Genomic DNA, 12,724 nt, shown 5'->3' with positions numbered 1-12,724 from the left:
AGTTTCAATTTTTAAATTAAGAAATGGAAATAATATGAAAGAGTCTAATCTGCCGCCGCGCAAAACGCCGTTTTTTGCTCCTGCTTGCTTCTCCTCCTTCTTGGAGCTTTTGCTCTGGTAGCTTCTCCTTATCCATTAACGTGCCTTTGCCTCCTGGATCTGTTTCTCAATTTGCGTTCTAACTTCTCACTTTTAGATCTGTAACTAAATTCACGTCCTCTTGTTCTGATTACTTCAATGATTGTTATATACTAATTATTCTAATTACATCCTCTCTCAATAATATTTTCGATTTCGATTTTGAATTCACTCTTAATTATTCTTTCTAGCATTTCATCTTTCATGAGGCTTTGATAATTGACTGGATGCTCTTTATTTCTAACTCTGTATGTTCTCCAGTTTTTCGGCTGCATAGCAAATGTTTTGCTGATAATCTGTTTCCCTGTCTCTTTACTTTTGCAGCCTTCCCCAATTAAATCTTGTTTAAAATATGGATGATGGACTACTGAATCTTTATTGCTGTTTTTGGTATTTTATTTATTTAAATTTTTTAGTGGCTAGTCTGATAGGATGTCCTTAAAATTTGTAGTATTTTAGGCTGCAGATTGGAGTAGTGCTACTTCCCTTTATGAACAGGCTGGTAAAACAATATTATTTATTCATACCTTAAATTCTGATAATATAGATAGAGATGTATGAAAATTAAAGCATGTAACTCTTTAATTTTGGCAGCTAATCGATTTAGAGTTGCCAAGGATTATGAGAGATCAAAAGCAGCATATGAGAAAGCTTCCAAGGGACAAGAGATGCTTGCTTCGTATCCTTATTTATAACTGGTTGTTCTATAATCACTGTGAAAGGATTCTGTGTTTCTGTGTCCTTGACAAGTAAACCAGCCCTTGGGATGCAGCTAAGCACATGGAATCAGCTACTAATATGGCAAAGGAACTCCGAAACTGGAGAGAAGTTGTGAGCTTCTCTCGAAAGGGCGTCGGAATTGTACATTGAGTGTGGGAGGCCACAACCTGCATCAGATGCTGTTGCAAAGGGAGCCCGGTATTGTTTGGTTTCTGTTTTCATTTTCAGTGTTCTATGCTTTAAGGATTTTGTTAAAGAACAAGTGAAAACAAACAAAATGAACTTTATGGCTTGGAGATGCTGAATTATGTAAATGATATGTAGCTTTCTTTATTTTCTCACTATGCAGTGCTTTGGAAGAAACCATGCCTGAAGAAGCTATTCAGCTATATACTGATGTCATTACAATTCTTGAGGAAGATGGAGGAGGACAAATGGCCTTTGATCTGTATCGTTCTGCTACTGCTGTTTATATAAAACTTGAGAAGTAAGTCTGTGTAGTAAAGTATGAAGTTCCATTCAAAATTTTCTACCAATTTTCCTTGAATGCTGATTTTGCAACATTTTCCGGGGTATGTTTTTGTAACACAAAGGTATTTGGATGCTGCGCCTCTCCAATTGAAGTTCGGCTTAGCAGCTTCCAAGTGTAATGCTACCAATAGCCAGTGCAAGGTTAGGATTGATTTAATTTTGCATTCTGCATTTGAACTGTAACTGTATATATATTGTATGTTGCTGTGATGGAATTTGCTTGTTATTTTTAGGGAGAAATTCCTCTAACAGAGATGCTCATAAATGCAGGCATATCTCAGTGCAATTATTATCTACCTTTATACTAATGACTACAAGCAAGCAGAGATGTGTTATAATGACTGCTCTCAGTGAGTTTCTGCCTCCTCTCTTGTTAGTTTCCTTTACTATAAAAGATTGAATGTCACTTTAATCAATTATTAATATCTATGGATAATATGGTTGTGTGGTGTGTCTAGGATTGATGCTTTTTGCAAAAGTGACCAGAATCGCTGTGCTAGCAATCTCCTTGCTGCATACTCAGATGGAGACATTGAAAAAATCAAACGTATTGCCCAATCAAGCAGCATTTCAAATCTTGACCACTCGGTAACCTAAGTTTGTATATATTACATTTCCTGTGTATGATCATATTCAGATTTCATACAAGGTGGTTTTAGAAGAAGTTCTAATAACTGTTCAGTCAGAAAATTCATACATCAGAGAATCAATTTTTTAGAGTGTAATACCGATATCAGTTTCTAAAAGATTTTTAATCCTCAACAAATTTTAATTACCAAATCAGGCTTTAACCTTTTATTTTATTAGACGTCAAATTTTGGTAAAAGGTTAGACAAATCGATCCCTATTATTATGTAACAAAGACACAACAGTTGCTAAAAATTTTTAAAATCCTCGTATTAGTTCTTCTATATTAATGAACAGTTTGATGTTAAGACCGATTAAAATATTTGAAGAACAAAATATTTGACTACAAATTTTCTTAGAAATTAATTTGGGATATTACTTATTTTTCACTATATATTTTGTTACCCTGTCCCTAATTACATTGATTTCTAATGTAAGCATACTGAGTGGTAAGAAGTAAGAGCTTGTGGCACAATTCTTGTGATGTGAACTAGCCTTTGTATGAGACTTAGTATGTGAGTTTTGAATTCTACAGATGATTAGGCTAGCAAGGAAACTGCCAACAGGAGATGTGAGTGCATTGAAGGGTAACACTGGCAGACAGGAAGACCAGCCTCTGGATGAAAATGACCTCACTTAACAATTTTCCGGGCCACATTTCTTTTATTAATTTTTCGTTTCTGACGTACCATAAGAATATTTTGATCTTAAGAACAATGAAACTTAAAAAGAGGTTTGGTGTACCAAGTGTTCAATCTTATTCAATGTAAAGGTGACAAAAATTGTGAATGCTATGCTTTATAAACATGTCTTGGTATACTAGGCCCTGTAGGAGAACAATACTGAAATATGAACTTAAAAGAGAGTAGCCAAGGACTTGAAAAGAAGATTTTTAAATATTATTCCTGAATTGTTTCACTTAGAGAGTGATTACATACAGAATATAAAAATTATTTACAACCTAATTAAGGAAAGAAAATAACAGGTAATAAAAGCTATTCAAAACAAATCTACACCAAATCTATCCTAACATAAACAAATATGTACTAATTATAGAATAATTACAACACAAGGGTTGAAAGTGAAACACATTATTTGAGGAGCAAAGTTCTCCATGTATTGTTTCTATTGATATCAATCATCATTTATATATCAGCAGCATTTCTTTTTCTGTTTATATACAGAAATTTAGAGATAAATGGAGATCAGTAAGGATGATCAATAAAGCCTAATTGACACCAAAAGCTAGCTTAAAAAGAAAAATATAAATATAAAAAAGAAAAGTATAAATGGGACAAAGGCACTAGCAACTACAATGGGTGTTTAATAGCATTAGCCACCTCTAACTAACAAGTTCACTCTATTACTAGGAACAAAAGAAAATTTTATATCTTGGCCTTACCCAGAATTTTCTTCAGTTTAGTTTATGAATGGACCTAACTACTGAATAAATTGAAAAATGACTAGAGAGATCTTATTCTTCTTTTATCTACAACCTTTCTGGATCTCTTCGATCAACACTACGAATGCCGCTCTCCATTGAGTAACTTGTGAATCAGAGCTAAATAACTTGAGCATTGCACTCAACTCGGCAGGACTGGCCTTTTTTAGGAATCCTTGTAGCAATGACTTCATCTCTTCAAATGAATGAAAATGTCCTTCTATGTTATCTTCTTGCTCCTGCTTTATCAAATTGAAGCCGAAAAGTTTGGTCTTGACATCACCCAGAGAGTTGCTTGAACCATTTGAGCACTTAGAGGCATCATTTCCACTGCCTGAAGATTCAGAGGAAAGTTCTTTGTGATGCCAGTACTCTACACATTGATGACTGGGATCTTGAGCTTCAATGGCCTAAAATTGTTTGCCGGAATTGATTAAAACTTCAGAAGTTAGATCATAACTTCCTCAGTGGCTGAAAAGATCTTCAATATTTGAGATTGCGTTACCTGAATAATGGATGGCTTAAGGAATCCGAACATTTTATGACCATTAATGCTTTGCAAAACCTCCAAGGGAGGGAGTTCTTGTTCACCTAGACTCTTACACCTCTCGATCTCAGCATTTAGTCTGTCAAGAATTGTTTCCCAACACTTATCCGATGATGTGTTTGTGAGAGCTTCAGTTGGATGTTCTTCCATGGTAACCTGGAATATATTTTACAAAATGTGTAATAAACTTCGATCAAGAACTAGTCAAGCATAGGTGTAAAACCAAAGAGAGATACAAGGTCAGAAATAATACCTTGAAAAGAGGACCAAGAAATCCAGCATCAGAGATTTCAGAAACATTATTACAGGGTCTTGTTGGATCAAGAATACTAAAGAACTTAACGCGGCTCTTGAATCCTGGATAAGTTTACCAAAACAATAAAAAAGTTGCTCTTAAAAAAAAAGAGTGCTCTGTCTTCGACACAGAATATGAAAGCTGGCTTATCCTGTAGTTATAAATAGGAGAACGGAGAGAACACAATTAGCAATATTTATTTTAGTTAACAAGATCATGCATGATGAACAAGTAGCTTTTCAGTAGTTAACAACATTTTCACCACTCACTCAGCAGAAACTATACACTATTTATCAAGATGGTGTTTTCTGTTTTCGTTTCATGTTTTACCACTTCTTCTTAGAGTCCTAAAGACTGAAAGCAGAAACAGAAAACAAGAACAAAAGCCAAACAAACACTAAGAATTTCACATGGTAACCTTGAGTTTGTTGAGCACAAAATTATGTGAAATCACGTAGTATTTTCTAACAACCTCACATGAAAAAGTTGCAATGTTTTTAAATATCAACTAACTTCTTTCAAAAACTTTGCTTTTAATATAAAAAAATGCAAGATCTGCATAGGCATAAAGAAATATCGAAGACTTTAGACAGTATAAGCTGTCTGGAATATGGAATCAAATTAAAAGTTACAAAATTGCAGTCTTTACCCTGAGATGTGATCAAGTTGGATGGAACTACCTCCATAATGGCTTCAACAAAATCAACCAGGAATCCCCAACTTGATGACTTTCAAGGCATCATCATCGCACAGGTTCCCATGAAAAGATTGCACGAATTTCTAATCGAACGCCAAAAAGCAGAGAAAGCGCATCAAGCATCAATCCACAACACCAATAAAATCACAACGATAATAGCAAATTAACCACCAAGATTTAATTGGGGAAGGCTGCAAAAATAAGGAGACAGGGAAACAGATTATCAGCAAAGCATTTGCTATGCAGCCGAAAAACTAGAAAACATACAGAGTTAGAATTGCTGTCATCCTTGAGAATGTCTGTCAGCCGTCTTGCGCGGCGGCGGCAGGTAGCGCGGCGGCAGTCGCAGGTTGCGGCGTATTGCGGCGGCGAGAATATGCCAATGAGATCTGCAGCAGAGGAAGAGGAAGAGAGAAATGCAGGAATTGAAATTGTATGAAAACCCTAGCGGACCTTTTCTTCTCTGAATGCTTCTAATGTGAGAATGAAAAGAAGTAAGGAGCGGCGGCGGAGGCGTGTTGCGGCGGTGGCGGAGGCGTACGAAATTTGCAGCAGAGGAAGAGGATGAGAATGGCAGGGATTGAAGTTGGATGAAATCCTAGCTGCTTCTCTTCTCTCAATGCCTCTGAAATTAAAAAAAAAGGAGAGGGCAGAGTTAGGTTTTTTATTCCACACTCTATTTCGGAAGGAGATTTCTTCAATCTTGTTGATGCTCTCCAAGAACTCTAATCTCTCTAAGTTTCTCAGTATCCAAAAAAAGAGAAAGGGAACAAAATTAAAAAATCAATAATTGAAAAGATCAACATGAAATTAGTAATTTTTTCAAAAAAAAAATAGGATATATTTTATAATTATTTTTATAAAAATTAATGATACTCCTATAAAAATGTAGGAGTAAAGAATCCATGGCCATAATTAAATACTTAAATATAACGCAACAAATGAAAAAGGAATGTAAACTTTATTATTGGATGCACCAAACGTAAGATAACATCCGAAAAAACTTAGGCAAATAAAGCTTCGGCATTTAATGGATATTAATTGTGAATCAACATCATTAATTAAATTCAAGATATATAGAAAGTGATGTGCATATTGTCAAAGAAAATTATATGGTACAGATCTAAATCTGTACAGATTTAAAGATTTGCTTACATAAACCACACTTTCTAAAGCCACACTTTTCACTTAAAACCGTAACTCTTTACAAAGAAAAACGTCACCTAATGGAAAAAAGTAAATTAGAAGATTTAAGAGAAGAAATAATTAAGTTATCAAAATTAATAGATCAAAAATTAATGATTTTAACTAATGTTAACTGTAATGACACCGAATTCTTAAAATCAATACAAAATGATTTTTCTCAAAATCTTTATTTTACTATAAGCTTTATTGAAGGACTTCAAAAACCTGAAAAAACTTATTTTTCACACGGAATTTCTAAGAAATGTTATCATGGAAATGATTCCCCACATCTTTATCATACTTTTAACCCACAATTAAATTCTATAGTAGATATGCTTGAAGAAATACTAGTATCCATAAAATTTCAAAGAAATAAGGAAAAAGAAAATCCAAAAGAAGAAAAATTTCAAAATATAATCAACATAACAGATTTAAAAGTAAAACCACCACTAAAATTATGAATATCGAAGAAAAATTAGAAGAAGTTACAATGCTTTTTAAACAATTAAAAATGGCTCAAGAAAATAATATTATGGAACAGGGATTTCAGATAGAAGAAGAAATAGTAAATTCTGAAAATATAGAAAATGAAGAACACATCCTAGATTATTCAAGTGACGAAGAACCAGCAATTCCAATACAAGTAAAAAATGAAGCTGGAACATCTAGGGATAATCAATCTCAATTTAAATGGGAAACAGGTTTTGATAATTATGCTTTTAAAAAAGGGTTTATAAATAAAGATTCAAAATATACAAAAATACCATCAAAATACGTTCCTAAAATCCAGGAAATGGAAGGAGAAAGAATGCTCGATTTAGACTGTAAAACAAATGAAAAAGAAATTTTCGAAAACTGGTTGAATTCCTTCTTATTAGAAGCCTTTACTAATCCAAAACTTAATGAATTATCTGGAAGAGACATTTGGAATTACATAGGGTTTCATACTAAAGGAGCTATAAGAGATTATATGACATCAATAGAAAACCAAATAATAGAAGAATTAGCAACAAAAATAACAGCTTATGATAAGATATTATATATAATGATGATTCTATATAAAGAATTTTTTGGAAAAAATATTATAGATCATAAACAAGAAGTCTATAATAAAGAATATCAAGAAGCGAAAAACCATTTAGCTAACATTCACATATATGATCTATGTAATGTGGAGTCTTATATATGTGAATATAGAATACATTATTACAAATTAAAAGAAGAAGATAAAAATCATTATCTTAGTATGTATATAACAAAACTTCCATATCCTGCTAACGAATTTATTATGGGAAGATTTATAAGAGAAGTAAATAGAGGAACAATTGAAAATAATTTTGGTGGAGCAACCTCTGCAATAAGAGAGGAAATAAAAGAACGTTGTATGCAAGAAGCAACTCAAAAAAGATTTGCAAATATAATTAGAATTTGCTGTCAGGATAATGAAGAGATACCTCAAAAATATGGTCTTAATAAAAATTTTCAAAGAAAAAGAAAATATCAATTTAGAAAAAGAAAATACTATCCAAACTGGAGAAAAAAGAGGTATTTTAGAAAAAGAAATAACAATAAAAATAAGAGACAAAAAAGTGATTATTGCCCAAATAAAAAAGAAAATTGTAAGTGTTGGTATTACCAAGAAGAAGGACACTATGCAAATGAATGTCCGAAAAAGAAAGATAAAAAGGATCTTACTAAACAAATAGAAATTGCTAAGTCTTGTTTCATGGAACCTTTAGAAGAATCTGATGATAACTTAGACTATATTTTTGAATATGTCTCGGAAACAGACTCAGAGACTGAGTAATAATGCTACATTTATTACTATAAAAATAGCAGAAAAATTTATAAATGCTTTCATAGATTCTGGAGCAACACAATGCTTTGCTAGTTCAAATATAAAACTTGATTGGAAAAAATTAAAGAAACCATTAAGAGTTAGAATAGCTGACAAATCAATACATAAAATTGACCAAAAAGCAGAGATGGTTGAAATTTTTATTCAAAATTATAGGTTCATTGTTCCATCTATATACATGTTAGATTCTGGAATGGATTTTATCATAGGAAATAACTTTTTAAAGCTATATCATCCATTCATTCAAGAACTAACATATATAGTTTTAAAAGCTCCACACGATTCTTCAATAAATCAAAAATCAAAACGTATAAAAATACCGACTACTACTATAGATAAGATCTTAAAATTTAAAATATTTTCTATATTAGAGACATGTTATTTAAATTTATACTTTCAAATAAATATCCCAAAAAATAATCTTGAAATAAAGATAGAAGAACTTTTGGATGAAATTTGTGCTGAAAATCCTTTAGATATTAAAAATACAAATAACGAATTAGTAAGCATTAAATTAAAAGATCCAACAAAAGAGATAAATGTTCCAAATAAAATCCCTTATTCCGCAAGAGATAGAGAAGAGTTTTCATTAGAATGTAGAGATCTTTTGGAAAAAGGAATTATAAGATTAAGTAAAAGTCCTCATGCGGCTCCAGCCTTTTATGTCGAAAACAATAATGAAATTAAAAGGGGAAAACGAAGAATGGTTATTAACTATAAGAAGATGAATGAAGCAACTATTGGTGATGCTCATAAACTTCCAAGAAAAGATTCTATTTTAGAAAAAATCAAAGGAGCAACTTGGTTTTCATCTCTTGATGCAAAATCAGGATATTGGCAACTTCGTTTAGACGAAGAAACAAAGAAACTAACTGCTTTTACTTGTCCAACAAAAGAATCAACAAGTGTGTTGCTCTATGAATGGAATGTATTGCCATTCGGATTAAAACAAGCTCCAGGTATTTATCAAAGATTTATGGAAGAAAATCTAAAAGAGTTAAATGAATTTGTTTTAGTGTACATTGATGATATACTAATTTTTACAAAACAGGATAGAGAAGATCATCTTCAAAAATTATTAATAGTTTTAGAAAGATGTAAAGAAAAAGGATTAGTTCTTAGCAAAAAGAAAGCAAGAATAGCAAAACAAGAAATAGAGTTTCTTGGATTAATTCTATCCACTCAAGGAAAGCTAAAACTTCAGCCAAATGTCCTAGAAAAGGTAAATTTATTTCCTAATAAAATAGAAGATAGAAAACAATTACAAAGATTTTTAGGGTGTATAAATTATATTTCTGATCAAGGATTCTTAAAGAATATAACAGAATACACTAAAAGCTTATTTCCAAAAATAAGTACTAAAAAAGAATGGAAATGGGATGAAAAAGATAGTATGCAAATTCAAAAGATTAAAGAATTATGTGAAAAACTTCCAGAACTTTATATTCCAGAAGAAAATGACTACTTAATAGTAGAAACAGATGCTTCAGACATAACCTGGTCAGGATGTCTAAAAGCTAAGAAAGCTATAAAAAGTTTGGAGCAAGGAAAAGAATCACTAGATTCTCAAAATTCTCCAAAGGAACTACTTTGCAGGTATATTTCAGGGACTTTTACTCCAACAGAACAGAGATATACCACTCATGAAAAGGAAACTCTAGCAGCAATTAAATCTCTTAAGAAATGGAAAATTGATTTACTACCCAGAGAATTTACATTAAGGACAGATTCAAGCTACCTAACAGGTTTCATACGATATAATTTAAAAGTTGATTATAATCATGGACGATTGGTAAGATGGCAATTATTTTTGTCACAATATCCAATAAAAATTGAATATATTAAGGGTGACAAAAATGTTATTGCAGATACATTAACAAGAGAATGGAGTTCGTCTACAACGCATTAGATCAAGAAATTCAGAAATACGAACAAGAACTCGAAAAATGCAAGCATTGTCAGCAAATAAGGACACAGATCCAATCCCTCAAGAAGGCCATCGAAGCAATGAAATCAACACAACAACCAAAACCATCAGAGCTCAGCCAGCTAAGCGTGGTGGACAAATCAGGTGAAGAAAAAATTCCAGAAAATAAAACAATTGCTGAAATTATCAAAAAATCCACCCAAGATAAAAAATATTATGTAATTTATAATGGCCCCATGAAAGGAGTATATGATGCCTGGGAAAAAGCAGCACCATTTACACATCAATCAAGGATAATTCATAAAGGAGGGTTTTTAACACTGGAAGAAGCAAAGGAATCTTTCAGGGAATATGAAGCTCTTCATCCAGAGCAAACCCTAAAAAGAGCAGATAAAGCTCCAATTCAAACCCAGAGAATAGGGATAATAAGAAACATTCCTACAAGGGCTGAAATCAAAGAAAAGAAAAGGGTCTGTAGATCAAATCTCAGAGAAACCCTTAATATAGTCCTGAACTGGACTGAAGAAAGAAGAGCAATCTTGGGATATTATCCTATTGCCAAAGAACAGCTAACAAAGCTGGTTATATTTCCAGATGCATCCCCATCGGACACCTATCAGTTTTTCCAGTATGGATTAATTGATACAATTTTAATTTTTAATGATCTAAAAATTATTAGTGAGTTTCCTGTAGGATTCGTTGATGCAGTGAAGAGATTTAAAAATATGATTGACAACGTAAATCCAAGGGATATATCCCTAAAATTTACGAACAGTCAACCTATTTTTAATGAAGAAGAAGAATGCTTGGTTCCAACACACCAAGTAATATTCATGTCCGTCTTCCCAGGAAATTTTCAACCAATTGATCAAGTTCAAGATTTAACAATCTACAGTCATGAAGGAAGGCTAGCCAGCACACTAGCAAGGGTCTTCGAAAGAACTCAAAAGATAACAAGGGAATCTCACACAAGAATTAATTATAAAAGCAGAAATACTTTGCTTGTGTCTAGTAAAAGGAATGAAATTGAAGAAAGAGAGATGAGACTCTTAGTGGAATTTGAATCAGCATTCTACAACTTATCTGGACTCTTAGAAAAGCTCCCTGAAGGGATAAAGAGGAATCTCTGTTATTTGATAAAAGACAGAGAAGACCACAAGTGCCAGCTATGCGTCTCAGAGCTATCTGAAGAAAGCAATAATAAAACGGAATCAACCCACATGATAAAGGAAGAAGACAACGCATCTGAAGGTCACATAATGAAAGAGGAAGACAGCACATCTGAAGCATCTCTCAACATTATTGCATAGTGACGTAAGCGCTTAGGTCATAGAGCACCAACAATGTAGCTGGTGCAAGATAATAAACAATGACGTAAGCAATGACGTCATAAGAAGGGTAAGGATGGGAATTGTCCATCAGACCCAACCATTATAAATAGGTTGCTTAGGCAATGGTAGAAAGTATCAGAAAATAGAAAGTAGGAGGCTAAGAGTACTCATATGCTAGGAGAGCAAGGAGGAAGCAGCCGAGGCGATTCTATAGTCTGAAGAAGAATTCCCTTAAGGGAAAAATAGTTCTAAACTCCCCTCTGGAGTTAGTATTTACAATCTCCCCTCTGGAGATAAAAACATCTTATGTAAAAAATACTAAATAAAGGAAGTTTTTCTCCAGAAAGGTACATCTTCATCCTAGTCTTTCATTTATGAATTATTTAGAAAGTTTAGAATTAACAGAAGAATCTGATTATTATAGATTAACTGCTTTATTAGATAATGAAAAACAGGCTGTTCTAAAAACAGAATTAAATCTCAAATCAAATGAAAATTTTAATAAACAAAACCTTTTAAAAGAAGTTTTTAATAGAAAAAATATAATATACTATGGAAAAATTCAACTTGAAGCCCCTATAAAGATAAAATCCGCTAATGGAGAACTTGAAATAGCTTTAATAAATGATGAAGAATTAAGTAAACAGATTGGAAAAATTAAGGATCAACAAAAAAGATCTAAAATTGGATGGATTCATATTAGTACTATACAAGTCTTAATCAAATCTACATATATGAAAGGAATTAATTCACCAATAAGCTTAGCAATCTGTGACAAAAGAATTACTGATGACCCAATAGATCAAATAATTGGAATTGTTCATGGAAACTTGGCAAACGTAAATGTTAAATTCAATGCCCATCTTGGGTATGCTATACCTTTATCAACTGAAAATCTTGGAAGATCTATAAGTTTGGCTTATAAATTTCACAGAAAGAATCTAATGGAACAAGATGATGAACCATTTTCAATTACATATGCAATAAATTATGCTTTAACAAATAGCCATCATAGTATAATATTTAAAAACAGAGAAAGAATTTATGTCGATAAATTATTTCAGAAAATTGTAAAAACAGAAATACCAAAATATAAAGCTATTGAAAACCCAGTTCTATTATTAAAAGAACCATCAGAAAAATTATTTTCATCGAATTTTCAAATAAGAGAATCTAAAATTAATAGCCCTTTAAGTTTATCTAAGTTAAAGATTAAAGAAGAAAATTCTGAAATAAAAGAATTAACAAAAAAGGTCGAAAAATTAAATGAAACCCTAAACACTAAATTATGACAATAAATAAAGAAGAAATATATGTAACTTATCAAGACAAGAAACAAGAGCTCTTTGAAAGAGAAAATCGTTTGAATTATTTACAGTTTTCTGAAATAAATCAAAGAGCATTTGAAGCTCTAAAAATAATCTATG

The 12,724-nt window shown here is 32.1% G+C and overlaps 1 non-coding gene and 1 pseudogene across 1 annotated transcript; one reads left to right on the top strand and one right to left on the bottom strand.

The window, feature by feature from the left end:
• The first annotated feature begins 490 nt into the window (after positions 1–490).
• On the top strand, positions 491–2,759 carry LOC112742379 (gamma-soluble NSF attachment protein-like; annotated as a pseudogene).
• A 348-nt stretch (positions 2,760–3,107) lies between these two features.
• LOC112740317 (uncharacterized) lies at positions 3,108–4,143 on the bottom strand. Its single transcript, XR_011871772.1, has 2 exons — positions 3,963–4,143; positions 3,108–3,867 (listed from the first exon to the last, which is right to left on the bottom strand). It is a non-coding gene; the product is annotated as an uncharacterized protein (transcript).
• Between the last annotated feature and the right edge of the window lie 8,581 nt (positions 4,144–12,724).

Source organism: Arachis hypogaea, chromosome 14 (genome assembly GCF_003086295.3).
Source record: "Arachis hypogaea cultivar Tifrunner chromosome 14, arahy.Tifrunner.gnm2.J5K5, whole genome shotgun sequence".
Classification (NCBI taxonomy): Eukaryota; Viridiplantae; Streptophyta; class Magnoliopsida; order Fabales; family Fabaceae; genus Arachis; species Arachis hypogaea.
The sequence above is the reverse complement of the archived record's forward strand: the minus strand, read 5'-3'. Positions and strand labels throughout refer to the sequence as shown.